The sequence below is a fragment of the Theropithecus gelada genome, chromosome 8 (assembly GCF_003255815.1).
Source record: "Theropithecus gelada isolate Dixy chromosome 8, Tgel_1.0, whole genome shotgun sequence".
Taxonomy (NCBI): domain Eukaryota; kingdom Metazoa; phylum Chordata; class Mammalia; order Primates; family Cercopithecidae; genus Theropithecus; species Theropithecus gelada.
Window position 1 is genome coordinate 31,854,967 of NC_037676.1, and position 19,536 is coordinate 31,874,502.

Here is a 19,536-nt window from a genome sequence, read left to right on the forward strand (position 1 = left end):
CAGAAGTGCTTGGTAAGGTTTTCCTTTTAATGAAGAGCAGCCCCAAATCATTTTTCTTTCTAACAAAGAGCAGCCTGTAAAATCGAGTTGTAGCCATAGGTGCTGGCAGTTGTGCCAACCATGTTCAAAATGGCAGCTCCATCTTGCCTTCTCTGCCACCCACGTGCACAGTAAGGAGCAGACAAGATGGCCCTGGCCAAGGGGTAAGTTCATGTGCATAATAAGATTAGGGTGAGGCTGCCAGCCTTCCCCAGTGCCCTATGTAAACGTCATACCTGATTAAACCAATCTCTGAGTCCTAAGTAAATCAAACACTGCCTCTCCAAGCCAGACTATAAAATCCGGCGGATCCACCACCAGCAGGCTGCCTTTTACCCTCAGAACTCTCCTCTCTGTCACTAGAGAGCTGTTTTCCTTTCTCTTGCCTATTAAACCTCTGCTCCTAAATTTTCCTGGCACAAGATGACGAAACCTGGGTATTTACCCTAGACGATGTAGCTGCTTCAGTAATGGATAGTAAAGACAGGAAAATTAAGGCAAAATGTATTGTCTTCCAATGAAACAAATATCACCAGTACTGTGACATTTCTGCCAGAAGCAACGGTAACTTTGACAGGCCTTTTCATTGGCTTGCTGGAAAACTAACTGGCAATGCCAACTAGAAGTGGCTTGCTGTGTTTGTTCTGGTCCTACCAGAGTTTGTCATGGATCTGCCTCTGGAAACTCATGAAGCACATGACTTAGTGCAGCTCTGACAACTGTTCTCCTGAGGGGAATGATACCCTGCAAGAGAAGGTGAAGTCGGAAGCCTACTTTCATATGTGCTGGTTCTCTGATGTCTGAGATGCAGCGTTTGCCACTTTATTATATGGCCAACCAGACTGTGAGCTCAAACTTCAGGATGCTAAAGGGAATGAATATGGCAGTTTAAAAAAAAAAAAAAAAAAAAAAAAAAAACTTTATATTTTAGACCTCCAAAATTGGCTGTTTAGACCTCAGTTGTTTCCTTCCTGAGTTTCAAATGCAAGAATGCTATAGTCACAACACACACAGACACAAAATCACTGGGTTTCGATTTTTCTTCTGGAATTGGGACATACATGAGTGAATAAAATATCCCTGGGAAAAACTCCAAATATCCAACGAACTAGTAAATCAAGATATAACAACACATTATTAAAATTTTAAAATACATAAAAATACTGTAGTAAACTGATAAAAAGCAGAATACAAATTAAATATACATATAGTCACAATTATAGTTCAAAATTAAAAACTCAGCCAGGCACAGTGGCTCATGTCTATAATCCCAGCACTTAAACCTAATGGGAAATATATTTTAAACAGTTAACGTGGGATTATGAGTAGTTTCCTCCTTCTGTGCATGTGTGTATTTAATTTGACAACATTTTATTGTAATGAAGGAAAAGTAAACTGAATTGGCTAAAAATCATCAAGCATTAAAAATTCCTTGAAAATTAAAGGAAGCATAAAAATAGCATATGATCATTAGATTACTGGGAAATATTTATAAGACATTGATGTATCATTTATCTACATTATGAAAAACAATTACATGACAAACTCATCATTTTAAGATGATTCTGTATCAAATGGGATTTCAAAATATGGCTTTCAGTACTTCTCAAAACTTTCAAGATCATCAGAAACAAGGGAAGTCTGAGAAACTCTCAGTTTCAAACCAACACAATTGTGCAATACGGTTCATATCCTCTTTTGGTTTATTTCTCTAATAAGAGCCCATTATTTCTGTGTCTTTGGCCATAGCTGTGTAAAACTAATTAATAATTTTGTTGGGTATATTTACTACTCTAACCATCCTCCCCCAAATATTTTCTCAGTCTGAATTAAGGCAATAATTTTATTGGAAAAAAATAGTTCTAATAGCTGGCTCACTGTCCCTGGCCTGATTATTATAAGCTATTTACTGAAATCAAATGCTATTGGCTATGTGCTGGCTGTGTCACAGTGTTCAAATTTTTGTCTTCTATTTGCATCTATTTTTGCAAGAGAAAACAATTATTCTAGTCTATATTTAAAAACTAACCCAATATACCCAATATATTTTATGCAAAGCTCTCTTCAGTACATAAATTTTTAAAATCTCTGTCCTTGTTTCCTACACTGTTTTTCCTTCCATTCACTCATTTATTCCACAGGTATTTTTATTTCAGAGCAGTTTGAAATTTACAGGAAAAAATTGCAGTTGATAGAGTTCCCACACATCCTACAGCCCATTTTCCCTATTACGGACATCTTACATTGGTATGGTGTATTAGTTATAATTCATAAATTAATGCTGATAAATTACTAACTAAAGTTTATACTTAATTCATATTTATTTAGTTTGTTTTTGACAAAATATCATTTTTCTATTCCAGGATCCCAACTAGAATACGACGTTGCATTTAATCATAATATCTCCTTAGGTTCCTCTTGGCTGTGACAGTTTCTCAAGACTTCCCTTGTTTTTGATGATCTTGAAAGTTTTGAGAAGTACTGAACAGGTATTTTGTAGAATTTTCCTCCCTTGGGATTTGTCTGATTTTTTTTTTTTTATTTCGTAACTAGACTGTGGTTGTGTGTTTTAAGGAGGAATATCACAGAAGCGAAGTGCAATTCTCATCATGTCATATCAAGAGCACACACTAACAACATGACTTATTGCTGAATATTGAACTTGATCACCTGGCTGAGGTAGTGTTTGCCAGATTTCTCTGTAAAGGTACTGTTTTTCCCTCCATTCTATACTGTACTCCTTCAAAAGAAATCACCAACCACAGTTCATACTTAAGGAGTGGGGAAGTTACCATCTATTTATTTGAGGACAGAACATCTACATAATTATTTGGATTCTTCTGCATGGGAGATTTGTCTACTCTCACCAATTTACTAATTCACTCAACTATTTATATCCATATGGATTCATGGATACTCATTTTATACTTTTGGTTATAATCTAATACCACTTTACTTATTTTGTTGCTCAAATTGCTGTGGCTTTGGCCAGTGGGGGCCCTTTCAGTTGGTTCTGGTGTCCCTTTGCTAAGCCCTCATCCTTGTGTGGAGTTGTTGTATTTTTTTTGAGCACTTCCTTATTTTTTTGGTACTAAAGGATGTTCCAGGATCATCACAGATACATTCTGCCCCAGTCTTAGAATCAGCCCATTTTCCAAGGAGCCCTAACTCCATTTATTCAAGAAAGGTGTTAAAATCAAATCTGGGCGCTAGATGTGCTTGTTACTCCTAGGATGTTGTTGCTTCCAGACCCTTTCAGTTGAGAGAGTAAGGAAATCTACATGTATGTTAACATATTTATAAACATTTCTATATGTAACTATGTTATGCTGAACATGAGTTTATAAGGGTGTTTTCAATTCTAATTTATTAGAATGCTTTTAGTTCTAATCTGGCCTCTTCCCCTTGCTTACCTGTAAACTCTCACCCCAGTAATAAGAAGCCTAGATGTTTCCATTTACTTAATTGTTCAACTCCAAAATAGATGTGTAGTGGTATCAGAATTGTTATACCTTACACAGGCATTTATTTTTGAGTGGAGTTTTTGGTAGTCAATCAATTGCCTGAATCTGGGCTAAATATATGTATTTTAAAATCATCTGCATTTGTTAAATTACATTATCTCTACCTCATAATTTAAACATTCCTATGAATACAAACAGATAATTAAAGATCGTTTGCAACTGGAAAACGTAATTTTAACACTCTCTTCCTACCCCATTTTAAATATGATGAAACTTGAGTTCAAAGAATTACATACTCAAGGTCACACATGAGTAACAGTTATAGCATGTTGTCACTTGAAAGATATCTATGTTAAAATGGTAGCACACCAGTTATACCTGATCCACCATCTTTAAATTTCCTTTAAAAGACCATAAAAATACATATAAAAAATACAATTAAAAAATACGAATAGAAATTGTAAAACATTGGACAAAGAGATGCCCTAGATTTTTCTTTACCTATGCAGATAGACCAGAAGAAGATAAGAAAACCTAAATGCCCTAGACTTTTCTTTACCTATGCAGATAGACCAGAAGAAGATAAGAAAATATTTGGTTTTTCCTCTCTGCTCAACGTAACTCTATAACAAAGGAGCAACAGTGTCTAAAAATATTTTTTTAATATACTTTAAGTTCTAGGGTACATGTGCATAACGTGCAGGTTTGTTACCCAGCAATAAAATTATCAATAAAAAGGTTGAAGGCAGTAAAAAATAAATAATTAATGAGATGCCTGAATGCAGAGCATAGGGAGAGAAAATGTTAATTGTGACAGAGAAGTTGTTGACATGGAAATTAGAGGATGGATATTTTACCTGTATAAGAAATCAAAACAGGCTGGTCTTGGTGGCTCATGCCTATAATCCCAGTGGTTTGGGAGACTGAGGTGGGAGGATCACATGAGCCCAGGAGTTCAAGAACAGCCTAGGGAAAATAGTAAGACCCTGTCTCTACAACAACAGAAACACTAGCCATGCGAGGCGAGAGGCTGAGGTGGGATGATCATTTGAGATGTCAAGGCTGTAGTGAGCTATGTTCACACCACTGCATTCTAGCCTGGGTGACAGAGCATTTTATGTGTGTCTCAGAAAAAGAAAAATGAAAACAAAGAGAGCAAAGAAAATCACATTTTTCAAGTCCTGAGCAGTGTAACTGAAGTAAAAGATATAGTGAGTGAAATTATAATTTACCTATAAAATAATTGACTACCTGGACATGCAAACACACACACACATACACTAAAAAGCTCCTAGAATGCCTAAGAAACCAGTGCACTTTACTGCAATTACAAAGATAAGGAAGGTGTGATCTTTATTAGTATAATAACAATCAGTTAGAAAGCACAATGGAAAAGTATTCCAGTGCCGATGATGTTAGGGAACTGCTCACATATTCAAGAGAAATGCACAGATACCAAAGCAGAAAGGACAATAAACAGGAGTCCTCATGGTCAAAAGATTAGCAGATGCAGCTTTCAATGGGAGGAGCAGGTTTTGGACCAAACTGCAGCACTTTTCTTCTTTCTGTGCTGCCTTGAGGGAAGGCAGTGGTAATACTAATCACTAACACTTAATGGTTCTTATGAGGTGGACACTGTTGTAAATGCTACATACATATTAATACACTTAGCCTTACTGTAGACTTAACCCTGTAAGTTTAAGAAGCTGGATGAACCCTACACAGGTTTAACCAAAGAAATCCAAATCAAGACACAATGTAATTAAACTTCTGAAAACTAAAGACAAAGAAAAAGTACAGAAAGCAACCAGAGAAAAATGATCTTAGATTTCCCTTACCTACAGGGAAAAAAAGACTATTTGTATGACAGCAAATTAATACTCATATTATCTTCATTTTGTAGGTGAATAAACTGACACTGGAACATTCAGGAACTTCTTCGTGGTCATGGTCACCCAGCTAGAGTGTGGAAGCCAGGCTGTCTGATTCCACGATCTGTGTTCTTAATCCTATGCATAAGGAAGCCATAATGAGGCAACCACTATTTTTAAGATTCACAGATGTTCGGGCCCAATTCACCAGAATGCCAAGTTATACAGAGTTGTGGAATCAAAACTGCAATTAGTAATAAAATGTGATGCTCTCTGGAACGTTTTTCATACATATATATGCTTCTTGGGACTCTCTCTGAAGGTTAAGAGAAATTGAGAAACGATGGAGAATTTAAGTGTTTTAGATCCTACATACATTAGACTTAAAAATAGTAACTATATACATGAGTATTTATAAACTTAAGAATGAACATAACATGAACCATGTGGCACCTATAAAATGAAAATACAATACCTACAAACCAACTGAGAGCAATAAAAGAAGCTTTAAGGACTTTCACTTCAGGAAGTCTGAATTAGATGCGCTCCTTCCCATTCCTCCCCCTAATTACAACAAGCTTGGACGTTACATACAGAGCAAACAGAAGGAGGCTCTGAAAGATGAAGAGAAGGCAAGTAGCTACAGACTTCACAACGTAAGGAATAATATGGTGGTGAATTACATTTGTGATGTTTTTTTGTCTCATATCCCATAATATCTCATATCTCATAATCAGTTAGAAAGCACAGTGAAAAAGTATTCCAAGGCCAATGGTGTTAGAGAACTGCTCACAAATTCAACAGAAATGCACAGATACCAAAGCAGAAAGGACAATAAACAAGAGTGTTCATGGTCAAAAGATTAGAAGATGCAGCTTTCAATGGGAAGGGCAGGTTCTGGACCACACTGCAGTGCTTTTCTGCTTTCTGTGCTTTCCCACTCTAGAAGCTGAAGAAGATAACCCCAAAATGTCAATATATGTAGACCAAAAACCAGGCCCAATAAAAGTCTGCTCTCTCTAGCCAAAGGACTACAGTAGGGCAGCCCAGCAAGACAGAAAACCTTCAGACAACCTACCCCAGCCAAACACTAACAAAAAAAGTAAAAGAAAAAGTGAGCCACCACCCACTCCATATCAGTAAAAACTAAGTGGAAAGTCTAGACTTTCACCTCAAGAGGTTGCAACAAGCTACTCCAATACCCCTGCCGGGATAGTGTCACAGAAGGCTAAGTAAGGACCTGTGTTGTTGATTCCCCTCCAGAAGTAAAGAGTCCATACCTGCTATTTTAAGAGAGACCACATGGAAAGCCTAGATTTCAACACCTACCCAGCCTTAATGCTGTATTCTTTCCCTTCTTTACTGTTTGGTATCAAAGCAGCTCAGTGCGGAGTCAGAATGTTTGGCATTACTCTTCAGTAATGAGGCCACCTCCACCATGGTGGTAGTGGAGACCATGTGAGGACCAGGACTTGTACCCTGCCCAGAAGTAATGAGTAGACCCCTCTACAGGAAAGCTGAGGGGGAACCTAAACTTCTACCTCTCTCTGGCAGTAATAAAGTAGGAACTCACTTCCCCCTGCTGAGCAATAACAGAAAAAGCCAGCTGAAGTAAAAGCTTATTTCTTTCTTTATGTATATATGTTTTTGGAGATTGAGTCTTATTCTGTCACCTAGGCTGGAGCGCAGTGGAATAATCAGGGCTTACTGCAGCCTCAACCTCCTGGGCTCAAGCAGTCCTTCCACCTCAGCCTCCCGAGTAGCTAGGACCACAGGTGTGCACCACCACACATTGCTAACATTAACCTTTTTTCTAGAGATGGGGTCTTCCTATGTTGCCCAGGCTGGTCTGAAACTCCTGGGCTCAAGTGATCCTCCCACCTTGACGTCCCGGAGGGCTGGGATTACGGGTAAAAGTCATCACTCCAGGCTGAAGCTTTATATAATAACCAGAGTCTCATATTACAAAATGTCAAAGATTCAGTGAAAAGTTACTTGTTATGAATGGACAAGATCTCAAACTGAATGACAGAAGACAATTAATAGATGCTAACACTGAGATGACAAAGTTGTTAGAATCATCTGACAAATATTTTAAAGCGGCTATAATAAAAGTGCTACTGCAAGTGATTATAAACATGCTTGAGGCAAATGAAAAAATGCTACAAAGCTCAGAAAATAAATAAAATATATAAAGAAGAATCAAAGGGAAATTATAGAACCAAAAGATACCATAACTGAAATGCAAAGCTCCATGGATGGACTCAACAACAGAATGGAAAAAACAGAGGAAAGAAGTAGTTTACAGGAAATTAGAATAGACTAGAAAAATGAGCAAGACCCTGTGATAAAGAGCAAATATTTATGTTATTGAATTCCAGGAAAGAGAAGAGAATGAAAAAGTACTTAAATAATGGCTTAAGAATTTCTCACATTTTGCAAAGATTTAAACCTACGATTTGAGAAGCTGGGCAAACCTTAAACAGGATAAACCAAAGACACTCACACCAAGAAAAATAGTAATTAAACTTCTGATTAAGGAAGAAAAACAAAGATCTGGAAAGCAGCAAGAAAAAAAATGACGCACTTTCTATATGGTAAAAGCAATTTGAACAACAGAAGATTTCTCATCAGAAACTGTGGGGACCATGAGGAAATAACAGATATTTTTCAAGTGCTGAAATAAATCAACTGTCAATACAAAATGCTCTACTCAGTGAAAATATCTTTCAGGAATAAGAGGAAATCAGGACATACACAGACTTTTTTTTTTTTTTAATTAAGAATTTGTTGTTAGTTTATCTCCCTAAAAGAATGGCTAACGTTCTCCAAACACGAAGGAAATTGATAAGGAATCTTGAAATTTCAGTTAGAAACAATGAACATGGTAAGAAAAATATTGGTCAGTACACTAAGTTTCATTTCTCCTCTTGAATTTTCTAAATTATGACTTAGGATTGAAAGAAAAATCATAACATCTAGTATATATGTAGAGGAAAGATTTAAGACAGTGATGTTATAAATGAGGGAGGGTAAAGGAACATGAGATAACCACTAATATGACACACCAATAGACTATGATAAATTATGTGTCTAATGTGATTACTAGAAAAACCAGTTAAAATATAAAGATTGACAGAGTGAATTTAAAAACATGACACACTATATGCTGTTTACAATAAACTCACTTCAAAGATAATGCCATAGTCGGGTTGAAATTAAAAGAAATAAAATAGTGTATTATGTAAACCATCAAAAAAAAGCAGGAATGGCTGTATTAACATTAAAGTCAGCTTCAGAACTAAGGAAATTATCAGAGAGGGACATTATATAATTAAATGGTCGATTTACCAAAAGAACATAGCAATCATAAATGTGCTTGCAGCAAACAACGAAGCTGGAAAATATGTGAAGTGAAACTGATAGATCTAAAAGGAGAAACAGATACATCCATTCATTGTAGTTGGGGCCTTTATCACCCCTCACTCAACAATTGGTAGAACTGGACAGAAAACCAATAACAGTATGAAAGAACTCAACAACATGAGACAATAGGATCTAATATATATAGAACATTTCAGCAACAGCAGAATACATGTTCTTCAAGTTCTCACAGAACAACATATAAAGATAGACGCTGAGCCATAAAACCAGCCTCAACAAATTTAAAAGAACTGATATGCTACAAGAACTTTCTCCAACCACAAAAGAACCAAACTAGAAATCAATAACAATGATAATGGGAAAAATCTCCAAACACTTGAAAACTGAACAACAATAGTTTTATAACCCATGGTCATAGAGGAAATCTCAAATTTTAAAAATGCACTGAAATGAATGAAAATGAAAACAACAAAATTTGTGAGACACATAAAGCAGAACTGATGGGAAAATATATAGCACTAAATGCATGCTCTAGAAAAGTCTTCAACCAGTAACCTAAGCTTCCACCACAAAAACCTAAAAAAAGAAGGAAAAATAGACCCAATGCCAGCAGAAAGATGCAATAACAAAGGGTAGAACTCAATAAAATTGAAAACCGATAAACACTTTAAAGAAGAATAAAACAAAATAAAACAAAGAGCTGGTTCTTCGAAAAGGTCAATTACATTGACAAACCTCAAGCAAGACTGTCAAAAAAAAAAAAAAGGACTTACCAGAGATGAAATGGGATATCGCTACCAATACTGCAAACATCAAAAGGATAAATAAATACTCTGAACTGTACAGACATGAATCTGACAATTTAGACAAAATGGATTATTTCCCTAGAAAACACAAACTACTACAACTTACCCAATGTAAGATAGATTATTTGAATAGCCTTATAAGTACTAAAAAAAAATTAAACTCATGATTTAAAAATTCCGAAACAGAAAGTCTCCAGGGCCAAATTGTTTCCTTCAGAATTCCACCACATTTGTAAAGATTTGACAGCAATTCTATACAGTGCCTTTGAGAAAATAGAAGGTGGTATTTTCTAATTCATTTTAGGAAGCTATTAATACCCTGATACCAAAATGTATACTGCAAATTGATAAAATTATAGACCCCTGCATATTAAATTTCAAAATAAAAATGATAAAAATACTTGGGTAATGAATAACAGCATAACAAAAAACCACAGACCAATATCTCATGAACATAGACACAAAAAATGCTTCACAATATGACATAGAATTCAGTAATATATGAGAATTATATACCACAACCCAGTAAGACTTATTCCAAGAATGGAAGACTGGCTCAATAGTTAAAAATCAATCAGTGTAGTGCAAATATTAATAGCTAATGAAGAAATGTCATAAAATGAATGCAGAAAAAGGATTTGACAAAATTCAACACTCATTTATGAAAAAATGCTCAGAAAAAATAGGAATTAAAGGACACCCACAAAAACTTTCAGCTGACATAATTCTTAATGGTGAATGATTGAATGAATGTTTTCTTCCTGAGCTTGAGAATAAGGTAAGGGTATCATCCCTAATGACTCTTATTCAACATAGTGCTCAAAGTTCTATGAAGTGCAATTAGGCAATAAAGGGAAATAAAAGACAGGTTAAAAAAAAAAAAAAAGAAGAAATTAAATTGTATTTGAAAAAGCTGATTGTCTACCTAGAAAATCTCAAGGAAAACACTATTAATATACAGAACAACCTGAATGAATCTTCAGAGAATTACGCTGTATCAGAAAAAGCCAATCCCAAAAGATTACATACTATGTAATTCCATTTGTATAAGATTCTTGAACTGACAAAACTATAGAAGTGAACAGATTAGTGATTGTTAGGGGTGAGGGGGCATGGGTCAGAGACAGGAGTTGGGGATATAAAAAGGCAACCTGAGGGATCCTTATGGTGATTGAAATGTTCTGTATGTTGGCTCTATCAGTGTCAGTACTCTGGTTCGACTATGGTTCTACAGTTTTACAAGATGTTATTGAGGAAAACTGCATAAATGGTGCCCAGGATCTCTCTATTGTTTCTTGCTGATTATGTATCTGCAATGATTGCAAAATAAAAAGGTTTAATTTTAAAAAAGGATTAAACATTACATAGCATACACCTGAATAAAAGACAAAATTTGGCTAAGGATTATTTTTGTCCTAATATGTGGATTTTGTACAACATAAATCACAATCCCCTACAATCTGTATTGTAAATTGATAAAATGTAAAACCTGTGTATTACAAAATAAAAGATGAACAAAAATTACGAAACACTAATTTAAGTAAGAAATACCCTAGTGCCCCAATGTATCAGTAGACAAACACATGGACAGATAGTTTACAAAAGGGGAAGAACATATGGTGAATAAATATTACGAGATGTCTAATATTGTTAGCTGTCAGTGAAACATGAAATAAAATGACACTGCACACATCTCAAGTCTCTAGCAGAGCACTGACCAAACTGAAACTTCCCACTTCAACTGGAATTTAATTTGCTAAATCATTTTTCCTCAATCTAAGTAAATTCATAGCTATTCTCTCTAAACACATTCACCAGAATAATTGACAAGACACTGTACATCCCTTGACTTCTTGACCTGCAGCTTCCTGATTGCCTTCTTGGCTTTACTTAGAAAATACCCACTAGCATCCTACTGTTAGTATAGTTCTCAAGTCTCTCTCCATGGAAATAACAGTCTAGGAAAAGGGCCTACAACATAAATCTCAGAGTGCTTACAAATTTTTGTGAGAAATGATATCTTCATGGAGCACACCCCACTTGTAAGCACTGGGTGTGACACTCCCAGGACCCTTGGGAGTGGTGGTTAGCTCCAGCTACAGGCTGATATTACAAAGATAGGGCAACCTCATAGGGAAACCTCATGGGTTTCACGTCTTGAATGTGCCTCATAGTTTTATTTTTTCTAAGGTATGTTTCTACTGGATTGAATTATTGTCAGTCTTCACAGTTTCTCTTTTCATTCAATGGAAAATTTGAAAAAAGAATTAGATGTTTTGTCTGAGACTGGGAAGTGGACAGGCCTGGCCCTGACATTCACAGGATCTACTCAAGGGTATAGAAGGAGACACACACTATGAGCAGTGAGACCCTCAAGCCAAGCCAACCAATTCCTGTTTACAGCTTGGGCAGACCTCAAACTCTGTTTATATTGCCCATTCCAGGTTAGAAGGCCAGATTCAAACAGAATTCCTGCAGAAATTCATATAGATTCTCGCAAATCCTGAGCCAGAATATGGCAGCAAATTGAGAGAGCTGGTGCCCTTTTGCCCAGGCCCTGGACTTCAGCTGGCAGCTCTCCCTTCTCTTTCTTTCCTGGGTTCTATCTTGTACTACAAGGGACCTCACAAACATGTATGTGGGCACACTAGCTATTGAGCTCTGTATTCATCTCACAAGGAGCCAATCTTAGGCCACCCTTCCTTGGGTTTTGGAATAGGCATATCAGCTTTGGGATCTGTTCTTTGGAAGTAGAGCTTTGTGAAGAGCTTGCACATGCCCAGAAGTGAAGCCAGGGCTGTTTTGGGCAAAGAATTCTGAGGTTCCAGGACCCAGATCATGAAAGACATGGTAAGTTCTCTGAATGAACAAAGATCTCTTTGGCCCCACCACTCTGCCCTATGGAGAAGAGCTCAGCTAAAGAGTAAAGTGAGGCTGTCAGAAGTATAAGGCCCAGGACAACGAGATGTTTAATGCCAGACGTAGAGTTAATTGTCCGCAAAAGTGGAAAATTTTCTAATTTACCAATTGACCTATTACTCAATAATTAACAAGAAATTCAATTCATTTTATTCCCACCCATCCACATCAAATGGTCTTGATGAATCATTGTGCATATCTTCTCAGCATCTTAGGCATTCATAGGGAAAGAGATAGATATAAATATTTAGTGGGTACTCTTTTTATGTTTTGAGGAAGGACGAAGGGGATATAGACATCAGAGTTTGGACGTAGAATACAGCTCCACTTTTTCTCTCTGTTGCAATATAATAGGGTGTGCCATACTGCTAAGATGGTCCCCTAGATGTTCACCTTTTATTTATGCCATATCGCTTACTCAAAATTATTTGAGGCAGCGTTACATTACACAGTTTAACTTTGCCCTTTTAAGCTTTTGTCATGACAAAAAGTACTTTCACATGTAACATTTCATTTTACTCTAGTATAATAGATTGCATTCAAGAGTTACTTTCTAATTTCTAATTTGGGGTTCATTAATAATAAACAACTTTACATATTCATTGAGTAATTTTTATGCATCAGGTACAATGTTGCATGCTGGGAATATAATAGTGAGTAAACAAGATAGACACAATTCCATCTTCACTAAATTTATAGTCTATTGGAAAACACACTCCCAAAAAATCAGGAAAAAATTTCAAACAATCATTAATTTTAATAAATAGCTTTAAAGGAGGAAAAATACAAAAGAACATATTAGGTCATTGAAACAAAATTAACAAGGATATTCAGGACTTGAACTCAGCTCTGGATCAAGTGGACTTATTATCTACAGAACTCTCCAACCAAAAACAATAGAATATATATTATTCTCAGTGCCACATGGCACTTGCTCTAAAATTGATCACATAATTGGAAATAAAACACTCTTCAGCAAATGAAAAAGAACTGAAATCAACAGTCTCTCAGACCACAGTACAATCAAATTAGAACTCAAGATTATAAAATTCAAAACCACACAACTATGTGGAAATTGAACAACCTGCTCCTGAATGACTCTGGGTAAATAATGAAATTAAGGCAGAAATTAAGAAGTTCTTTGAAACCAATGGGAACAAAAAGACAATGTACCAGAATCTCTGGGATGCAGCTCAAGCAGTGTTAAGAGGGAAATTTATAGCACTAAATGCCCATATCAGAAAGCTACAAAGATTTCAAATCAACACCCTAACATCTCAACTAAAAGAACTAGAGAACCAAGAGCAAATGAAATGAAAATTAAAATCACAATGAGATACCATCTCATGCCAGTCAGAATGGCAATTAAAAAGTGCAGAAACAACAGATGCTGGAGAGGCTGTGGAGAAACAGGAACGCTTTTACACTATTGGCAGAAATGTAAATTAGTTCATTGTGGAAGACAGGTGGCAATTTTTCAAAGACCTAGAATGAGAAATACCATTTGACCCAGCAATTGCATTACTGGGTATATATCCAAAGGAATACAAATCTTTCTACTATAAAGATACATGCATGCATATGTTCACTGCAGCACTGTTAACAATAACAAAGACATGGAATCAACCCAAATGCTCATCAATGATAGACTAGATAAAGAAAATGTGGCACATATACCCCACGGAATAGTATGCAGCTATAAAAAGGAAAGAGGTCATGTGTTTGCAGAGATGTGGATGGAGCTGAAAGCCATTATCCTCAGCAAACTAACACAGGAACAGAAAACCAAACACTGCATGTCCTCACTTTTAAGTAGGAGCAGAACAATGAGAACACATGACACAGGAAGGGGAACATCACACACTGGAGCCTGTTGGGTGGTTGTGGGGAGGAAAAACAATAGGGTAAATTGCTAATGCTTGCAGGGCTTAATACCTAGGTGATGGGTTGATAGGTGCAGAGCACTGCCATGGCACACGTTTACCTATGTAACAAACCTTCGCATCCTGCACATGTATTCCAGAACTTAAAATTACAAAAGAACAAAATGCAGAATATATAGCTACATAGGACTTTTAGCTCTATTTCAGATAAATTAAAGAAGCCTTTTCTGACCACTCTATTACAATTAATCATTTTTTCAGCACTCCTCATCTCCTCACTTTTCTCATACACACACATGATCAGCTTACTTTTGATTTTTGCTCTCTCTATTCATATGTAAGCTCTATGAGGATAGGGCCTGCTGCCTTTTTATTGTAATGGCTTTTACTCATTTTTTCTGGGACTGAAATAATGCCTGGCACACCATACAGTAGTTCGCCCCTCCCCTTATCCACAGAGGATATGTTCCAAGACCTCCAATGGATGCCTAAAATTGCACATAGTACCAAACCCTATATACAGACAGTCCCCAACTATCATGGTTCAATTAAGATTTTTCAGCTTTACAATGGTGTAAAAGTAATATGCATTCAATAGAAACTGTACTTTGAGGACCTATACAACCATTCATTTTTTGAATTTCAACTTTGGGCTATAGGGAATACATGTGCAACTTTGTTACATGGGTATATTGCATGATGCTGAGGTCTGGGGTACAGATCCTGTCACCCAGTAGTGAGCATAGTACCCGATAGGTACTATCAGATAGATTCATTAAAGAACTCAAAGTATATTTACCATTTGATCCAGCAATCCCACTACTGGCCACCTATCAAAAGGAAAATAAGTCATTGCATGAAAAAGACACATGCACACATGTTATTGCAGCTCAATTCACAGTTGCAAAGATATTGAGTCAACCTAAGTGCCCATCAACCAATGAGTAAAGAAAATGTAGAATATACACACTATGGAATACTACTCAGCCATAAAAAAAGAATGAAATAATGTATTTTAAAACAACTTGGATGGAGCTCCAGGCTATTGTGCTAAGTGAAGTAACTCAGGAATGGAAAACCAAACACCATATGTTCTCATTTATAAGCTAAGCTATGAGTACCAAAAGGCATACAGAGTATTGTAATGGACTTTGGAGACTCAGAAGTGGGAGAGTGGGAAGGAGGGTGAGAAGGAGGATGAGAAGGAGGATGGGAAGAAGGATGGGAAGGAGGATGGGAAGGAGGATGGGAAGGAGGATGGGAAGGAGGATGGGAAGAGTGGGTGTGAGATAAACTACATATTTGGTACAATGTATACTACTCAGGTGACAGGTGCACCAAAATCTCAGAATTCACCATTATATAATTCATTCATATAACCAAAAACCACTTGTACCTCAAAAACTATGAAATAAAAAGAATTAAATAATAATAGCTATTCTAAGTGATATGAGATGGTATCTTATTGTGGTTTGATTTGTATTTCTGATAATGATGTAGCATTTTTTCATGCTCGTTGGACGCTTCTTTTGAGAAGTGTCTTTTCACGTTCTTTGCCCATTTTTTTACTGGGTTTATTTGGTTCTTGCTTAAGTTCTTTATAGATTCTAGGTATCAGAACTTGTCAGATGCATTGCTTGTGAATATTTTCTTCTATTCTACAGGCATCTGTTTACTCTTTATAGTTTCTTTTGCTGTGCAGAAGCTCTTTAGTCTAATTAGATCCCACTTGTCAAATTTTGTTTATATTGCAGTTGCTTTTTGGGCTTAGCCAAAAGTTATTTGCCAAGGCTGATGTCAAGAAGGGTATTTCCTAGGTATTTTTCTAGCATTTTTATAGTTTGAGGTCTTAAATTTAAATCCTTAGTCAATCTTGAGTTAATTTTTGCATATGGTGAAAGGGAAGTATTCAATTTTTTTTATTCTGCATATGTCTAGCCAGTTATCCTAGCATCATTTATTGAATCAGGAGTTCTTTCCCCATTGTTTGTTATTGCCAGCTTTGTTGAAGATCAGATGGTTGTGTGTGGCTTTATTGCTGAGTTTTCTATTCCATTCCATTGGTCTATGTGTCTGTTTTTGTGCCAGTACCATGCTGATTTGGTTACTGTAGACTTGTAGTAGTGTTTGAAGTTGAATAGTGTGATGCCTCTGGATTTGTTCTTTTTGCTTAGGATTGCCTTAGCTATTCAGGCTTTTTGGCTTCATATGAATCTTAGAAAATTTTCTAACTCTGTGAAAAACAACCTTGGTAGTCTGATAGGAATAGCATTCAATCTGTAGATTACCTTGAGCAATATGGCCATTCTAAAGATATTGATTCTTCCTACTCGTGAGCATGGAATGTTTTTCCAGTTATTTGTGTTATCTATGATTCCTTTTGGCAGTGTTTTGTAGTTCTCCTTGTAGAGATCTTTCAACTCTGGTTAGCTGTATTACTAGGTATTTCATTTTCTTTGTTGCTATTGTAAATGGGATTGTGTTCTTGATTTGACTGTCTCCTGGATGTTATTGGTGTATAGAAATGCTATTGATTTTTGTACATTGATTTTGTATCCTGAAACCTTACTAATTTATTATAATAGTTCTAGAAGTATTTAGGGTTTTCTAGATATATAATCATATTGTCAGCAAAGAGAAATAGTTTGATTACTTCTTTTCCTATCTGAATGCCTTGTATTTCTTTCTCTTGCCTGACTGCTCTGGCCAGGACTTCTCGTACTATGTTGAATGGGAGTGGTGAGTGGGCATCCTTGTCTTTTTCCATTTCTCAAGGGGAATGCCTCCAGCTTTTGCCCATTCATTATGATACTGGCTGTGGTTCTGACATAGATGACTCTTATTATTTTGAGGTATGTTCCTTTAATGCCTAGTCAGTTGAGGGTTTTGTTTGTTTGTTTTTTATCATGAAGGAATGTTGGATTTTATTGAAAGCTTTTTCTACATCTATTAGGTTACATAATTTATTGGAAGTTACAGGATCCAATAAATTATGTGAGGTATTCTATGCTTTAGCATAAAATAAGTTTTCTATTAGATGATTTTGCCCAGGTATAGGCTAATATAAGTGTTCTGAGTACATTTAAGGTAAGCTAGACTAAGTTATGATATTGGTAGGTCTATTAAATATGATTTTGACTTATATTTTCAAGTTACAATAGGTTTATCAGAATGTAGCCCCATCATAAGTTGAGGAACAGCTGTATACTGTTTTGTTGTTGATCTGATAACCAAGAAAGCTACTGAGTGACTAACAGGTAGGTAGCATACATAGCATGGATATGCTAGACAAAGGGATAACTCACGTCCCAGGCAGGATGAAACAGAACAGTGCAAGGTTTCATCATGCCACTCAGAATGGTGTGCAATTTACGACTTACTAATTATTTCTGGAATTTTTCATTTGATATTTTTAGGACACAGTTGACTGCAGATAACCGAAATCATGGAAAGCAAAACAGCAGTTAAGGGAGACTATTGTCAGTGCTTAGTAAGCACTTACTGAATGAATAAATGAGGTCATCAGAAAAGGCTTTCTGAGAAATAAACATTTAAGCTGAGACCTAAATATGGAGCCAGTCGTGCAAGGAGGGGTGAGAGGAGAAGACTTTTCTAGGTGGAGGAAACAGATACAAAGTCCCTGAGGCAGGAAAGAGATTTTGACATACAAGGAACTTAAGAAAGTCCGTATGCTAGAAGCATGTATTGGGCAGTGGCTGGAGCTGAGGTTGGAGACATGAGTAGGACAACGTTGTTCTGTGTCTCATAGGTTAAGGTAAAGATTAGATTTTATTGTAAATGAATTGGGAAGAGATACAAGCAAAGTAGTAATACGTGGGTTTAAACATGATCATGCTTGTTTCTGGGCATGAAACAACTATTAAAGGATGACAAAAGTATAACCATGGAGATCAGTTATAAGACTGTTGCAACAACAGTGATAATATTACCAGTATTTATTGAGCACTTACTCCTATCAGGTACTAGTCTAAGTGCTTTACATATAGTCTTATTTAAACAAAAATTTAGTTTAATTAACTGGTAAGTTTGATACTTTTCAAATTGTTTTTTTTCTTTTTTTTTTTGGAGATGGAGTCTCGCTGTGTCCCCCAGGCTGGAGTGCAGTGGCGCGACCTCAGCTCACTGCAAGCTTCGCCTCCTGGGTTCACACCATTCTCCTGCCTCAGCCTCCTGAGTAGCTGGGACTACAGGCGCCCACTACCGCGCCCGGCTAATTTTTTGTATTTTTAGTAGAGACGGGGTTTCACCGTGGTCTCGATCTCCTGACCTTGTGATCTGCCTGCCTCAGCCTCCCAAAGTGCTGGGATTACAGGCGTGAGCCACCGCACCCGGCCAAATTGTTTTTTTTTTCTTAAGCATTACTTTTCCATATTATAATCTACCTTAGTGTAATAAACACTATGATTCAAAGGTTTTTTTGGTTTTTGTTTTGTTTTGTTTTGTTTTTGAGACGGAGTCTCATGCTGTCACCCAAGCTGAAGTGCGATGGCACAACCTCAGCTCACTGCAACCTCTGCCTCCCAAGTTCAAGCAATTCTCCCCCCTCATCCTCCCTAGTATCTGGGATTACAGGTGCCCATCACCATGCCCAGCTAATTTTTATATTTTTAGTAGAGATGGGGTTTCACCATGTTAGCCAGGCTAGTCTTGAACACCTGACCTCACGTGATCCACCTGCCTTGGCATCCCAAAGTGCTGGGATTACAGGTGTGATCCTATCATCATACCTTACACTGCGCCAGCCTTAAAGGTATTCTTTATCTTAAAGAGAAATTGAGAAATGTTCCAGTAGATATTTAAGAATTACAATTGATCCTTGGGCATCTGAAAATGGTGTTTAGAGACAATAATGAAGCCATGCAGGGGATATTCTAAAGTGGGAATTCTTTTGGGAACTGGGTAGGAGAATCCAGCTATTAGAGGTGAAAGTCTAGGCTAAGATGACTACAGTGGGAAATATGCAAAGAAGATCAATGCAGGGGAAGGAAGGAAGGAAAGGAAGGAAAGGAAGGAAAGGAAGGAAAGAAGGAAGGAAAGGAAGGAAAGGAAGGAAAGAAGGAAGGAAGGGAGAGAGAGAGAAAGAGAGAGAGAGAGAGAGAGAGAGAGAGGAAGGGAGAGAGGAAGGGAGAGAGGAAGGGAGAGAGGAAGG

The 19,536-nt window shown here is 36.7% G+C and overlaps 1 long non-coding RNA gene across 1 annotated transcript; it reads left to right on the forward strand.

Moving 5' to 3' along the window:
• Nucleotides 1-2,613: 2,613 nt before the first annotated feature.
• Nucleotides 2,614-5,894, forward strand: LOC112630609. The gene is made up of 2 exons (XR_003120899.1): nucleotides 2,614-2,718; nucleotides 5,407-5,894. It is a non-coding gene; the product is annotated as an uncharacterized LOC112630609 (long non-coding RNA).
• The last annotated feature ends 13,642 nt before the right edge of the window (nucleotides 5,895-19,536 follow it).